This window comes from Dipodomys spectabilis, unplaced genomic scaffold (assembly GCF_019054845.1).
Source record: "Dipodomys spectabilis isolate Male_0828 unplaced genomic scaffold, ASM1905484v1 ptg000121l, whole genome shotgun sequence".
Classification (NCBI taxonomy): Eukaryota; Metazoa; Chordata; class Mammalia; order Rodentia; family Heteromyidae; genus Dipodomys; species Dipodomys spectabilis.
In genome coordinates this window covers 2,718,284-2,736,014 of record NW_024870798.1, presented here as the reverse complement: position 1 = coordinate 2,736,014, position 17,731 = coordinate 2,718,284, and positions in this window count along the sequence as shown.

Below are 17,731 nucleotides of genomic sequence, written 5' to 3'. Positions count from 1 at the left end.
TGTGTGTGTGTGTGTGTGTGTGCGTGCGTGTGTACACCCATGGGCACACAGGGGCACGGGCACATACACCATTCTTGGAGGTTGAACTCAGGACCTGAGCACTGTATCTAGTTTCTCTTGTACAATCATAGCCTTCTCCCACTTGAACCACAGAGCTACTTCAGGCCTTTTTTACTGTTGTGGTCCTGGGAAATCAAACCCAGGGTTTCATATTTGCAAAGCATTTTCCCCTTAAGGTACATTCCCAGCCCTAAACTTCAGATTTGTTAGTTTGTTTCTCTCTTTTCTTATTATTGTAGGAGTTGATGTTTGGGCCTGGGTGCTGTCCTTGAGCTCTTCAGCTCAAGTCTTGCGCTTTACCACTTGAGCCAAACACCATTTCAGCTTTTCTGGTGGCCCATTGGAGCTAAGTGTCTCAAGGACTTTCCTGCCCAGGGTGGCTTGAACAATGATCCTCAGATCTCATCCTCCAGAGTAGCTAGGATGACAGCATGAGAGACAAGCACCTAGCTTCCACTTCAGGTTTCTTAGTGGTGAATTGGAGATAATAGGCTCATGGGACCTTTTGTGTCTGGGATAATTTGGAACCCAGATCCTCAGATCTCAACTGCCTGAGTAGGCAGGATGAGAGACCTCAGCTATAGACCCCTAGGCTGTGGCATGTGCTTCAAGGGGGTCCATGGCTCCATGCGGTGGAGTGCTAACCATGAGCCCAAGAGGTAAGGGTCAGAGCGTAGGCCCCTATTTCAAGGTTCATGACAGAAAAAAACAGAACAGAACAATTGTCTGAAGTAGACAACTCACTAGTCTTCAGTAATACATAATTTTGTCCCTGCCATGGAGACATATCTGAGCTTCAATATTCTTGTCTGCATAATCATCTCAGTGGGGAGATCTTACAAGGACCCAATTAAAGAATGCACCTGGTGAAGGACACAGCACATGGCACTCTTTGCATGACTCAGCACATGGCATCCTGTGAAAGACTCAGAACCCAGCACCCAATGCAGGACTCTGCACACTGCACCTTGTGAAAGATACAGCACATAGTACCATGTGCAGGACTCAGCACAGAGTACCCTACGGAGGACTCAGTACATAGCTCTGTCCCACAAGCTGTCATTAGACTTAGGGCGCTCTAATCAATATCACCATTCTTTGAGGAACATTTCACAAACCACACAAGTTCACACCTAACAGTTTAGTGGGATTTTTCTTTGGGTGGGGGAGATTAGTCATGGAACTTGAGCTTAAAGCTTGGGGATATTATTGTTCTAATAACATTTGCACAAGGCTAGAACTCTACCACTTTGAGCCATATTTCAATTGAGTCTAGCAGACTTACTACCAGGTTTTAAGGCCCCAGAGTGGCCAGTATATCCGGGGTTAAGCCAGGGTAAGCCAGGATGATGGGGGTAACCCGTGGAGCTGGGTTGCAGCAGTTTATATCTGGCTAAGTCAGGTTAGGTGGCAGCTGTCAGCACCAGACTCCTAGCTTGCTCTGTCATGTGGTATTTGAAGTCCTATCCTTCTATAGTTGCAGTTAGAACATTATACATCTTTTTGGCGGCAGTCCTGGGGTTTGAGTAAGGGTTTTGACACTGTCCCTAAGCATTTGTGCTCAAGGGTAGAACTCAATTGATTGAAAGACAGTAGAACTTCTGGGTTTTATGTTTATGTGGCACTGAGAAATGGAACCCAGGGCTTCATGCTCACTAGGTGAGCAGTCAACCACCAAGCCCCAGGAGTGAACGAGGTATAAATAGAGATTGATGTATATAAGCATTATATACACAGAAAGATGTCTGTATATTATTAATTTATAGATATTACTACCAATTATTACTTATTAAATTATGTCTCCATTTAATAATGTGTCCCAGTTAACAATTAATAAAGCATTAACTAAATTACTCAATATTTTGTTATTGTTTTCACATATGTACATACAGCCATACACATAATTTCATATTTTATAGAATGAGACAGATATCTATATATTATTAAATTATGCATCATGTGTTACTACCAATTATTAGGTATTTATGTTTCCATGCAATTTTTATTCTGGTAATACTTAATAAAATGTTAAACTTAATCTACATCCTATAGTTTTTGTGTCTAATTTTATCCTAGAATGATTCACTACTAATTCGATCTGTTTTTCATTGAATGTAGTGACAATTCTTCCACCTACGACATTTTTTACATTTATGACATCCTATTACATATAGATTTGCATATATTACATATAGATTTGCATCTGAATTTATACATCCTACCTGTCAACGAGCACTTTCAAAAAAAAAAGTAAACATGTGTCATGCTCGGCTTCCCACTCCAAGATTGCATTTTTTTGGCAGTGGTGGTATCTAACTCAGGCCCTAGAAGGCTCAATTCATGAATGGCTGACTGTCAGAACAGCAGCCTCTAGCCAATTCAGCTGCCAGGCACTTCCCAGGCCCTGAAATCGAACCCTGTATGTTGATCCCATATTGCGCTTAGTATACTTATTCATTTTATTTTTGTTTTATTCATTTACTTACCATTTATTTTATTGACTTTTATTACACATGAAATATTTATTACATTTATTACCTAGTATCCGATATAGATTTGCCTATATATGAAATTTCACACCTGATACCCAGGACATTCACAGAAAAGGAAAACATGTGTCGCCATGGGCTTCTTACTCCATGATTCAATTTTTGTGAGTGCTGGCATCTAAAGTCACAGCCTACAAGGCCCAATTCATGAATGGATGAGTGTCAGTATGCCAGCCTGAGGCATATTGAGCTGACAAGCATTTCCAGAACTTGAGATCCAGCTCCAGAGGTTGACAAAATTAGAACAGATAGACATGCAGATGGTAGTACACAAATAATTATTGATTTTTATAGAGTGCGAGAGATGTCTATACATTATTCCGTTACATAGGCTACATTCCTATCAATTCTTGGGTATTTAGTATACCTCCATGTAATTAAAATTATTGTTTTCATTGTTAATTATTAGTTAAATCAACCACTGTCCTGAAACTATTGTGTCCATGTAATTAATAGTATTCGTTGAATGTGTCAAAAATATTCATTAAAATCCATTGGCCTCCTAAAATCACTCTATTTATATAGTAATATTCAGAAATAACTAATTCAACCTTGCCATTCATAATCTTCCATCTGTGTTCCTATGAATAGGAAGGAGACTCTTAGGATCTCCCTCTATTGGTAGGGGTCAGGACCCGGCTTCAAACACAGGGCCTATATTTCCATGTTGGCCTATGGCTTCCCTGGTAGCCCACCAGCCTTCAGCAATGCCAAGTTACCAACATTCTTCAACTGTGTCATTCAGACGCAGGATGGTCACCTTGCAAAGAAGACAAATGTAAAACCGGTAGCCATCTGCAAGTTGCAAGTTTTTTTTTTATCTGTGTCGCATTAATTATTTATTTTCTTGTCAGCCTTTGAGTCCCAGGAACCCAGGTTCGGCTATGGGTCCAGTGACTGCACCCGAGGATAGAGTGATCAAAGCTGAGGCAGAATTGCCATGACCTGAGTTCAAGCTCTGTGCTTGACAAAATAAAAATACATACATACATACATACATACATGCATACATGCATACATGAATACATACATACATACGCACATACATTAAAAATATTTAAAAAAATTATGAGACTCCTTGGCTTAGAATTCATGCCATTTTTTCTGCCAGGCCTGGGATTTGAACTCAGGGTCTGGGTAAATCTGCAGTACTGTGGGGGATGGGAAAGATCACCATTCTGGAAGACAAGAAAGTCATGCCTGTTTCTAGGGCCTGAATTAAAGTCTTGGCACTCAAAAAAATAATATATTTATATATTTTAAGTACATGGTTTTTATTGACCTACACATTTTTACTGCATACTAACTGCATATTGCAGTTAGTATATTCATTTTATTTTGTGTTTTATTTGTTTCTTATATATTTTAGTGAATATGACTACACATATAATATTTTTTGCATCCTATTACATAAGACATAGATTTGCCTATGTATTCTACATCATTCCTGAGTCCCAGAAATTTCACCGATAATGAAACCAAATGAGGCAATTGGCTTTCCTCAGGATTAAGTTTTTGGCAGTTCTGTGACTTGAACTCAGGGGCTAGCAGCCCACTTCATGAGTGGGTAACTGTTAGCATGCCAGTCTGATGCAAGAGAAGTTGGCGGGCAAATTTGAGGACCTGAGATCAACCCATAGCACTGGCCAATATATAAACAGATAGATGATTAGACTGCAGTGTGTGTGTGTGTGTGTGTGTGTGTGTGTGTGTGTGTGTGTGTGTGTGTGTGTGTGTATGTGTGTTGTGAGCTGCTTTTGATCAAGGATAGCCGTTTACCACTGGAGCTACACGGCTCTACTTCTGGCTTTGTTGGCACTGAAGTTGGACAGGGATCTCAAGGACTTTCCTGCCTAGTGTGAATTTGATCATTATCCTCCTATTACAGCCTTGTAAGCATCAATGAGGACTGCTGAGAGCCACTGGTGCCTGCCTAATCACTGGTCTTGCTGTTCTTGGACAGACCAGTGAGTTCCCTATCCTTGAGTTAAAATGGTGGGAGCTGGAGCCTACAGTTGGAATCCTGGTCCTGCCAACTCCAAATGGAAGGAGATATTTAGAAAGTCATTCCTAGCTGTATGAATACCAAGGGAATGTGATGTATGTTATGATTGAATGGGCAGCTCTTAAATAATTCTAGGATAAAATTATATTATAGGACACTGGTCGATTTTAATCAATATTTCATGAAGCATTTAAACAATTATGTTCATTAAATGGAGGCATAATGAAATACCTAAGAATTGTGCTTCACATGGTATAAAGGTGCAATTTTTTTCTACTAGGACTGGGACTGGAACTCATAGTCTGGGTAACTCTGTTGCACTGTGTGGAAATGGAAAGCTAGCCTTCTTGAAGTCAAGAAATTCATTTCTGTTCCTTAGGTCTGAAATCGATCCCCAGCACAAGAATACATCCTATTTGTGTACATTTTAAATATATGATTTATATTTACATACATAGGTTGATACCATATTGCATTCAGTGTAGTTATTCATTTTATTTTTTGTTTTATTCAGGTGTTTGTGGGGCACATCGGCAGCAAAGATGGTGCTGAGAGGAAGTTGAGTGGGCACAGCCCAATTGTTTACCTTAAAATCTGATTGGATAAAGCTTAGGTGCATGATAGGGTGTGACCTTTACAGTGATTGGTTGGTTCCTTTCCCTCCCCTTCCATGCCTCGCAGTTTATCCCTTTAACAGGTGCTTGCTGTGTGGTAATAAAGGAGTTCTTGCTTGACTTGACTCCCCATTGTGTCTGAATGTCCCCCAGGCTAAGGGAGGCTGGGGAACGGATGAGTGGCACACTTACCATTCCCGGGCCCCATCCATCTTTAGGGGGCAAACAAAGACCCAACATGTATTGACTGTTTATTTTATTGACTAATATGGCACATAGAACATTGGTTACATTGATTAAATAGGATATAGATCTGCATATGTATTCCACTTATACCTGACACCCAGTACTTTCACAGAAAAGGAAAACATGTGTCACCATCAGTTTCTTACTTCATGATTCATTGTTTGGGCATGATGGCATCTGAACTCAAGGACCACAGGGCCAAATTCATGAATGTGTGTGAGTTAGCGTGCCATCCTGGAACAAATTGAGCTGGTAGACAGTTCCCAGGATCTGAGATCAAGCACCAGGTGTTAACAAAATATGAACAGATTGACACGCAGATCGTAGTACACTAATATATATATATATATATATATATATATATATATATATATATATCTTTACAGAGTGCCAGAGATGTCTATCAATTTTTCAATTATATAGACTACATTTCTACCAATTCTTGGGTATTTATTATGCCGCCATGTAATTAATGTTATTATTTTTATCTTCAATAAACTATTAAATAAATCAGTGTCCTGAAATTATTGAGTCCCTGTGAGAAATAGTATCCTTTTAATGTTTTATAAGATATTAAATAAAATCAATCAGCTGACTGAAATCATAAAGTCTAATTGTGTTCAAGTATCATTCATGAGCATGTCATTCAACTGTGATATCGATAACATTCCATCATTATTCCTGTGGATGGGAACGAATTTCTGAGGATCTCCCACCATCTGGAAATGGCATAACTATATTCGAAATGTAGGCTTATGTTGCCGTGCGGGACAATGGCTTCTCCAATAGCCCTCAATTTAAAAAGTATATTTAGTTCCTTGGTTTGCAATTCATGACATTTTTTCTGCCAGGCCTTGGATTTGAACTCAAGGTCTGGGTATATTTGCAGCACCGTGACGGAAGGGAATCTGAACATGCTTGAAGACAAGAAAGTCAGGCCTGTTCCCAAGGCCTGAATTCAAGCCTAAGAGCTGGGAAACATACTCTTTATATCCATTTTAAAGATAGGATTTATACTTCCATACACATAGTCAGTCCATATTTTGTTGGGTGTGGTTATTCATTTTGTTTATTGTTTTATTCATTGATTTACCATTTATTTCATTGACTCTGATGACCCCCTCTAACATTTATTATATTGTTTACATCCTATCACAGCATCCAGATTTGTAAATATGTTCTCCATCATGCCTGACTCCCAGGACTCTCACAGAAAAGGAAACATTAAATTTTTGGCAGTGCTGGGATGTGAACTCAGGGTTTAGCAAGCCCAATTCACGAATGGATGAGTGTCAGCATGGCAGCCTTTAGGCAATGAAGCTGTGAAGTGGTTCCATGTGCTGAGATCCAGCCCCAGGTTTGGCCAAAACAATGATGCATGTATAGGCAGAGTGTGGTATACAAATAAATATATATTAATAAGGAGCATCAGAGCAGTCTATCTATGATTGAATGGCACCTACTACATTCCTACCAACTCTTAAGCATTTATTATATCGCCATTGAAGGAATATTATTCTTTTCATGCATAATAACCTATTAATTAAGTTCAATCAGCATCCTAGGATTATTGCATCCAATTTTAGACTAGACCGAAGCATGAACTACTCTTTCAATTGGTATTCCTATGCATAGGAACTAGTCTTTTGTGATCTCTTGCCACTGGTAGGTGTCAGTACTGGGATTTGAACCCGGGGCCTATGTTCACAGGTTGGCCTATGGATTCCCTGATAGCAAGCCAGCATTCAGTTATGGCAGTTCAGGTCCACTTTGCAGCCATGTTATTCAGACCCAGGATGGTCACTGTGCAAAGAAACAAATGTAAAACCCTCAGCTCTCTGCAGCTTGCCACTTTTTGTGCTATGCTACGTTTTTTTTTCCCTGCAAGCCCTCTGGGCCTAGGATCCCTGGATTGACTATGGGTCCAAGGGTGCCCCACCCTAGGGCGATTGAAGCTGAGGCAGAGTTGCCATGACCTGAGTTCAAGCCCTGTGTTGGCAAAATAAAGAATAAATAAAAAATTTAATTAATTATTTAACTAAATTTAAAAAGAAATAGCCCTTGTTTTGAATTTCTACCAGTTTTCTTCATTAACCTGGGATTTGAACTTAGGGTCTTGGTAAATATGTAGCAATGTGAGGGAAAGTGAAGATTTGCCACTACTTGAGTTCAAACCTCATGCAAATCCAAAAATAAAAATTAAGTCACTGAGCTCAGCAGGGGGAGTAGTTGTGGAGTTGGGAGGGAAGGAATGGTAGGGGGAAAACAAAGGAGGATGCAACAATGCTCAATAGGAAATGTACTCATTACCATGCTCATTTAAATGTAACCCCTCTGTACAACATTTTTACAATTAAAAAATGAAAAAAGTAGTGCTCAGACAAGCATTTTGGGGGTAAAAGAAAGGTGTCTGAATCGATGTACAAAATTCTACAGTGTGTTTTTTTTAAATGTTCATTATGTAACTGAATAAACATAACTGCTTCCATTAAAAAAATTAAGTCACTGTCTTGGAACTGGGGCCAGTATTTCCATCATTGCTGGTATTGATCTCACCATCCAGGTAACTCTTTTGCACCATGGGTGAAGGCAAAGCTCCCTGTCCTTGAGGAAAGAAATTCAGGCTAGAGTTCCCAGCGTCTGAATGAAGGCCCTGCAATGGAAAAGCTATTTTTATATATGTGTAATGTATGATATATATTTACATATGTATGTTTATTACATATATTATAATTTTTATTATTGATTTTGTATTTTATTTTTTACTTTTCATTTACTTATTGTTTATTGTATTTAGTATTATTATACACATAATATTTAGTACATGTTGTATATCTATTATAAATTTATACACAATAGTTTAAGACCTTGACTGGTTTTTCATTAATATTTTATTAAGTGTTGAAACATGATACATAATTAAATGGAAGCATTTGTCACAGTCTTCACATGTTTAGAGTCTCTTCCAAGTATGAACTTTGTCTTCTTTATCTTTAGAACCTTCCTATAGGAATTTTTTAGATGATTTATACTCATAAGCCTTTTCTTCGGGATAGTCAAGTTGAAGAATAAATTTGTAAGGGTGGGGCTAGAAATGTGGCTTAGTGGTAGAGAGCTGGCTCAGCATGCATGAATGGTAAGGTTTGGATCCTCAGTGCCACATACTCAGAAAAAGCCAGAAGCTGTGGAGTGGCTCAAGTGGTACAGCACTAGGCTTGAGAAAAAGGAGCTCAGAGACAGTACCCAGGTCCTTAGTTCAAGTCCCAGGTCTGGCAAAAACAAGAGGCCAGATGCCTGTGGCTCACAATAGGAACCTTAGCTTCTCAAGAGGCTGAGATCTGAAGACCACAGTTCAAAGACAGCTTAGGCAAGGAAAACCTGTTAGACTCTTAACTCCAATGAACCACAAAAAGACCACATGTGGTCCTGTGGGTCAAGTGGTAGAGTGTTCAGCTTGAGCTGAAGAGCTCAAGTACAGTGCTCATGCTTGAGTTTGAGACACAAAACTGGAAAAAAGTGAGGGTTAAGCAAAGTCCTTTTCCTTTTTGCTAATTAGAATATACTCTGGAAAAATGATTGTTCACGTACACCAGAATTGGAGTTAGAGCTCAAGGTTCAAGTGTAGTCCATCCATATGCACAGCCTCTCAGACTCTAGCATTATAACCTTGTGTCCTACGGTTCTGAAAGGTCCAATGTTGAAAGGCCTAATATGCTGCCCAAGCCCTTTGTGATAAGCAGTTGAATTGTAATGCCAAAGTTATTACAGTTCTGAACCTAGGAGAGCACGAGTAGCTCATGCCCATCACCCTAGCTCAGGAGGCTGATGTCTGAGGATCACAGGATGAAGCTAGCCAGGGCTGGAAAGTCTATGACACTCTGACTTCTACTGCTGAAAGGTCAGATGTTCAAAAGCTTCCTGTGTCTCCCTTGGTAATGAGAAGTTGCTTGCACTCTAAATTTTCTTAGAGTTCTTGAGTTATAAAAGCAGGAAATAAACATCAGTGACCAATCCTGGGTTCAAATGAAGTTCTCAGCTTCCAAGCCCTAGTCCTGTTAGCAGGAAGAACTCCAGTGTAACAATATTTGAAGGAAGAAAACAGTTTCAAAAGCCAAACTAGGTAAAGAGACCTAGGCCCACAGGATTAGGAGGCAGAATGTACACACTCAACAGGGAAGTGAGCTGCAAAACCACTTCATTCCAGACACGGCCAGCAATGAGGGGAAACCTGAAACTTTTGTCAGAGTTACACCAGGGTCAGGATTTTCTCAGCCTCTTCAAACAATGACTAATTAACCTTCCTTCCTCAGGTGAAGGGAACCTCAGGCTATCTTCAGGTTAACAATAGAGAGCCTTGCTCTTTGGTCTTAGGGAGTGGGTTTTTGACTCTCCATCTGTCAGATTTGAAGGCCCTTCTCCTACCTCTGCCAGTCCATTCACCTTCCTTCATTCTCCACATCATTAATGTAAATCCCCAGTCCAAGGAGAGGCAAGGCCCTTTCTTTTCTGACTCCAAATACCTGAGTTATAACCTGGCTCTGCCCTCTTGACTCTGGGGACCTCGGCTGCCTGAGAAGTGGGAGACAGTCTTCCTGCTCTGTGGTTGTGTGAAGACCATGTTGGTGTCCTGGCACACTGCAGAAGGCCTCATGACTGGGGAGTGTTCCCTTTTTTCCTCCTGACATCCAAGACCAATTCTGGCTTTTTCTTGAATGTGCTACTGAGGAATCAAACCTAGGGCTTCTTGCTTACTAGACAAGCACTCTCTCACTAATCCACATTCCCAGCCCCCTCGTCCTTTTCTTAATGGTAGTTTTTACATAAGTATGCTACCATTTTATGTCTCCAATTTTAGTTTTCTGAATACTGGTTACTTCTAAGAAACCTGATCTTCTCTTCCCCTGCCTGGTTTGTGACTGTTCCTGCATTGGCCTCATAATAAAATGTAAATAAAGGCTGCTGAGGGTGACCTGCTTCAGGCAGATGGCTGCACAGATTGTTGTGTATATGTTTGTTAACACTCCTGGACCTTGAACTCAAGATCTGGGCACAGTCCTTGAGCTGCTTTACTTAAGGCTAGCCCACTAACACTGGTATCATATGGCTATACTTCTGGCTTTGTTACACTGAAGTTGGACAGGGCTCTCAAGGACTTTTCTGCCTTGGGTGACTTTGACCATGATCCTCCTATCACAACCTTGTAAGTATCAAGGAGGACTTCTGAGAGCCACTGGTGCTTGCCTAATCATTGGTCTTGCTGATGTTCTTGAACGGCCCAGTGAGTTCCCTATCTTCGGATTGAAGTGCTGGGGGCTGGAGCCAACAGTTTGAATCCTGGTCCTGCCACCTCCAAATGGCAGGAGATCCTAAGAAACTCATTCCTATCCATATAAATACCAATGGAATGTGATGTATGTCATGATTGAATGGGAAGTTCACAAATGATTCTCGGATAAAATTGGAAACAATTAGATTATAATACACTGATCAGTTTTAATTAGTACTTTATGAAACATTTAAACAATCACATTCATTAAATGGAGGCATAATGAAACACCTCAGAATTGGGTGTCACATAGTAAGAGGTGCCATTTTTTTCTGCCAGGACTTTCTTTAGTTAATTTTTATATCCCATTTTCTGAATGTAATTTGGTATATGAAACTAGGATATATTATAAATCAATTATTCAAACAGTTTTTTATCAGAAATGTTTATAGCAAAATATAGAGATAAATCCAAATTGTATATATTTGAAGACAGTGCTTGGTTAGTCCTCTTCTCATATTTCCCATTCCCTTCATGAGAATAATACACATTGTAAGGTAATGCTTAGACTGTTTTGGTGAAATAGGTTGACTTTAAACCAGTGAGTTACTCTATGCTGCATTTTGTTTACTTTATATCCAGAAAATCTAAACTCTTACTTTATCATTTTCCTTTGGCTTTATACTCAGATTTAATCTCTGATGGGTGACAAATAAAGATATAAACATTTTTTAACAGTGGCTAAATTTAGGCTGTGGAATCTAGGTACAATGCAACTCATGAAGATAATCCTCATAAGTCATGAGACCCTGGTATCAAAATGTTAATCAATGCTTACTGGTGTCATGCTTATGAGATTTTGTGTATTATAAACAGTGGTTATTAGAATGCTTTTGGATTCAACATCGTTTCATGGGTTAGGAACAGAAGAGAGACATTATACTCAGAACAAAATTTAAGGAGTCATCCAAAATTAGTTACCAAGATATACATAATGTTTTAAAAATGCAAACTAAAGGAAATAATTTATGAAAAAACATGAACATTTACAATAAATACAGAATCACTATGACTGATTTTTCTTTTACCCCAGTTGCCATACGGCTTACATAATGACTTTTCTGGTGATATGTTTAATTAGGTCTTGATATTTAGTTGGAGAAGTTATGTTTTTTCATTTATTCATTTGTCAGATCAAAGATGAAATGAATTCCATGCCAGAGTCAACATCCATAATAATGTTACAGATGTATCCTGGTACTTTGCCAAAGTTTCAAATCAGCTTGAGTAACTGGGGTCTTTTTTTTGGGTCTAAATAAATAAGTATGCAATTTTGTCAGTACTAGAAAGATTTTGACCACCATTTGTTAAGCTATTATTTTCCAGAAAATACTTCTCTCTTTTCATGAGACTTTTAATTTCATTTATATCATGTGTTGATATTCTCCTTTAGATTACCCACATTCAGTCTTCTACAAAGTGTAATTTGGAGTAGTTTAAAGTTATATACACTCATGTACACTGCTCAGATTCTATTATTTGCATATTTTTTCTTGTTAAATCAGTAGGAATTCGTTCTCAATATGGAAAATATTGGACTTATTCATTGCTTTTCTGAATTTGTTAAGTATGTCATGATTTTGTTATTTTATTCTTTTAAATATGTGCAGATCTCACTCCACAAACAGTCACATTCATTTTAAACAATTTGATCCATTCAAGGGATTTGCTACATTAGGTTCACCTAGATGAATTTAATTACAAATTAATACAACCATATTTCTGAGACACAGTTATCTTTATGGCTCTACTCCAAGTTAACATGTATTTGAGGTTTTGTGCTTAAAAAACTGGGCACAACATGTTTTTGTTCCTGGGGGACTTCTACTTTGTTGATTGTTTTTCCAGTTGTGGTGACTTCAATATATGCGTGCATTTTATTTCAATTGTTTTGTTTCAATATTTTATTTCATATAACAGAAATTACAAAAATAGTCAGTGATTTAGAATTATTCCAAATAGATTCTAAGAGAGACACTTGAAATTTTGTGACAACTGGGAATGGGCAGGTCTTCATAGTGGAGGGGATAGCAAAATAACAGGCATTGTTTGACATGATTTTAATTCTTCCTCCTCTTGCCTCACTATTTCCAATGGTATTACTTCAAAGTCTTTTGTGGAAAGAAAATATTTTTGTCTGTATGAACTCAGAATTTTTTATTCAATTGGGACACATTGTACATTTATATTTCATTTTAACTCAAAAATCTTCTTTCCTTCATTTAAAATAACAGTTATGAATTTATAGTGCTAAAGTAGCATCTACTAATTTATACGAAATGGTCCAAACTATTTTCACTTCACACTATATGTAATATAGAGTGTAATAATAATAATGAGTAATATAGTATGTAATAATTCCCTTTGGGGAAAGTCAATTACAGTGGGTTTTTGTGAGATACTGAGTAATAGTAAAACATATTTGATTCTACTAAAAAATTCCTAGTTACATCTAAAAATTACTCATAGTTATAAATTAATGCTGAACAAATAACATTGTTTATTAGAAAAATCCAGAAGTTTCAATACGCTTGTTTTTTTAAACTTGTCTTGAATCTGGGCTTTGGTGGCTCATGCCTGAAATCCTAGCTACCCAAAAGTCTGAGATCTGAGGGTAGTGGTTCAAAGCCAGCATGGGCAGAAAAGTCTGTGAGACTCTTATCGCCAATACATCTCTTGAAAACTAGAAACGGCACTGTTGCTCAAGTGGTACAGTGTTATCCTTGAGCTGAAGGGCTCAGGGACAGTGCCCAGGCCCAGTGTTCAAGCCCCATGACAGGCAAAAAAAAATGGCATGGATTTTTACTTTATTATTTCATGATTTTTAATGTGAAAATATATACAGAGGGTTTACAATTACATGAACAAACTAATGAGTATATTTCTTATCAAGCATTGTTGCGTCCTCACTTGTTTCCCCTTCCCATCCCTTCCCATCTCCCTTTCTGCCCCCCCCCCACCCCCTGCGCCAAAGTTGTAAAGTTCGATTTTTGACATAATGTCTTGTACATGTCATTGTTGCAATGGGTTCACATGTATCCCAATTAGTTTTTTCCTTCCCCTACCCAAATTTTACCAACATCAAATACAGTGAAAATAGAGGTTATATCGTGGGGGAGGGACATAAAAAACAACAAAGAAATCATCTTGTAAATATGCTAGAAACAACAGCAAGAAAGAAAAACCATTTGAGTCCTTATCCTGGTGTTCATTTCACCTACCATCAACTTGTCTGAGAGATTGTGCTTATCACTGACATATACTAGTTATTGCAAATAAGGGAAACCATGGAAGCTATGTTTCTTTGTGCCTGGATTAATTCACTTAACATAATATTTTCCAAGGCTTTTCATTTCCTAAAAAATGGGGCAATGCCATTTTTTCTGATGGAGGCATAGGATTCCATTGTATAGTATTCCATTGTATATATATATATATATATATATATGTGTATATATATATATATATGTGTGTGTGTGTGTGTGTGTGTGTGTGTGTATCTATCTATCTATCTATCTATCTATCTATCTATATTATATATATATATGTATATATATATATATATATGTATATATATATATATACCACATTGTTTTACTGTAAAATTCCGTACAGAGGAGTTACAATTACATGGGCAAGATAACAAGTACATTTCTTATCAAGCATTGTTGCCACATTTTAATCAATCCATTCATCTACTGAGGGGCATCTGGGTTGGTTCCATATCTTGGGTATGGTAAATAATACTGCAATAAACATAGCGGTGCTGGTAGCTTTAGTATGGGCTTGTTTGTGATCATTTGGTAAATGCCCAAAAGTGGAATTGCTGTGTCATAGGGGAGCTCTATATGTAGTCTTTTGAGGAACCTCCATATTAGTTTCCAGATGGTTGAACAAGATTACAGTCCCTCCGATATCTTTTCTAGCTTCTGTTGTTCTTACAGTTCTTCATTATAGCCATTCTAACTGGGGTAAGGTGGTATCTCAGTATAGTTTAGATTTGCATTTCTTTTATTGCTAGGGAGGTCGAGCATTTCTTCATGTATCTATTGGCTATCCTTCTTTCCTCTTCAGAGAAGTTTCTCTTTAGTCTTCAGCCCACTTATTTATTTGGGAGTTGTTTCTTTGAGGATTTGTTGTTGGAGGATTTAATTTTTTGAGTTCCAGGTATATTTTAGATATGAGACCCTTGTCCATTGTATGGCTAGTGAAAATCTTCTCCCAATCCGTGGGCTTTTTATTGATCTTGCTAGCTCTGTCCGTTGCCATGCAGAAGCTCTGCAATTTCATGCAATTCCATTTGTCCAACCTTTCTTTGATCTGTTCTGCTTCTGGGTCTCTATTAAGAAAATTTCTGCCTGGGCCAATGACACATAAATTATCTCCTAGTTAGACCTGCAATGTTTTCAGGGTGTCTGCTTTGACTCTGAGGTCTTTCATTCATTTGGAGTTGATTCTTGTGCAGGGTGATATATATGGATCTAGCTATAGTTTTCTACAAGTGATTAACCAATTTTGTCAGCACCATTTACAGACGAGGCTCTTTCTTCCATTCTATTTTTTAGCTCCCTTATCGAAGACTAGGTGGCTATAGGTCTGTGGCTTCATTTCTGGGTTTTCTCAATTCTATTCCACTGGTCCTGAGGTCTGTTCTTGTGCCAGTACCAAGCTGTTTTGATTACTATGGCTTTGTAGTAGAGTTTGAAATTTGGTATTGATATTCCTCCACCACTTTTCTTTCTGTTAATGATCTTTTACGCTATTCAGAGTCTTTTATTGTTCCATAATTTTTTGGATTGCCTCTTCTATTTTCTTGAGGAATGAGTTTGGAATATTGATAAGCATCACATTGAATTTGTAGATAGCCTAGGGAAGTATTGCCATTTTCACGATGTTGATTCTGCCAATCCAGGAGCATCGGAGGTTTTTCCACTTTCTAAGTTCCATTTTTATTTCCTTTTTCAGGTTTTTAAAGTTTGCATCATAAAGATCCTCTCATAAAATACCTAGGTATTTTATTTTTTATTGGTTATTATGAATTGAGTTGTTTTCCTGATTTCAGCCATGCTTTTCTCATTGTTGGCACACAGAAAAGCCATTGATTTTTGATAGTTAATTTTTCCCCTGCTACTTTGCCAACGTTTTGAATCAGCATGAATAATTTCGGAGTGGAGTCGGTGGGATTACTTAAATACAACATCATGTCATCTGCATATAGGGAGAGTTTTACATTATCTTTCCCTATTTGGATCCCTTTTATGTTTGCATCTTGTCTTTTGCTGTAGCTAGGCATTCTATTACTAAATTGAAGAGAAGTGGAGAGAGTGGACATCCTTGTCTCATTCCTGAGTTCAGAGGAAATTGCTTTAGTTTTTCACCATTAACTATAATGCTGGATGTAGGTTTGTCATATACAGCCTTTATTGTATTGAGGAATGTTGACTGGATTCATAGTTTTTACAGAGCTTTCATCACAAAAGGATGTAGGATTTTGTCAGTGCTTTTTTTGCATCTATTGAGATAACCATGTGGTTCTTATCCTTGCTCTTGTTGATGTGATGAATTTTATTAACTGATTTGCATATATTGAACCAGCTTTGCATCCCTGAAATGAATGCTGTTTGATCATTGTGTATGATTTTTTGGATGAATTGTTGACATCCATTGGCCCAAATTTTGTTGAGGTGTTTTGCATCAATGTTCATCAAAGAAATGGGTCTACAGTTTTCTTTCTTTGAAGAGTCTCTGCCTGGTTTTGGGATAAGGGTTCTGATGGAATCATGAATGAATTCTGTAATGAACTTTCTCTTTCAATTTTATTGAAGAGTGGGAGGAGTATTGGTGTGAGCTCTACTTTGAAGGCCTTATATATTTCTGCTGTGAATCCATCTGGTCCTGGGATTTTCTTAGATGGGAGGACTCATTGCTGTATCTATTTCTATGCTTGATATGGGCATGTTAAGTTGATTTAACTCATCTTGTTTGTTTCGGCATGTTAAGATTTGCTAGGAAATGCTACATTTCTGTCAGGTTCTCAAAGTTATTCGCATAATGGTTTGAAAAGTATTCCCTTATAATTTTTTGAATCTTGGTTGTTTTTGTGATGATGTTTCCATTCGCATCTCTGAGTTGACTTTATTTTTAAATTTGGGTGAGTTCTTTTCTTTTTCTGATAAGATTTGCTTAAAGGTCTGTCAATTTTGTGAATTTTTTCAAAGTAACAACTTTTTGTTTTGTTGATTCTTTCTATGATGTTTGGTTTCTAATTCATTTAATTCTTATTTAATTTTAATTATTTCTTTCCATCTAATGGATTGGGGTTTATCTTGCTGCTCTTTTTCAAGGAGGTTCAGATGCCTTATTAAATTGTTGGTTTCAGATCTCTCCAATTTGTTGTTGTATAACCACTAAGCTATAAACTTGCCTGTGAGTACTGCCTTTGCTGTGTCCCAAAGGAGCTGGTAATTGGTGTGTTCATTTTTTTTTTTTTTAATATCATGAACATTTGCATTTCCTTTCTAATTTCTTCCATGACTCATTGGTGATTCAACAGTGTGTTGTTCAGCCTCCATGTTGTACAGGACTTTCTTTGTTGGCTTTTAGTGTTGAGTTCTAATTTTATTCCCTTGGATGCTGTTTCTTGGCTTTTACTGTGGTCTTGTTGGTTTCCTATGTGTAGGACACTTTTGTCTTTTGTAGGGCTGGTTTGGTGGAGATGTATTGTTTCAATTTATCTTTGCTATGGGAGGTTTTTCTTTCACCTCCAGTTATGAAGGAGAGTTTAGCTGGGTACAGTATTCTTGGTTGATAGTTGTTTGTCTTTTCGCATGGCATATACCGTTTCAGGCTCTTCTGGCTTTAATTGGCTCTGCTGAGAAATCTGGGATGATTCTAATTGGTTTCTGTTTATAGGTGATTGTTCTTTTCTCCT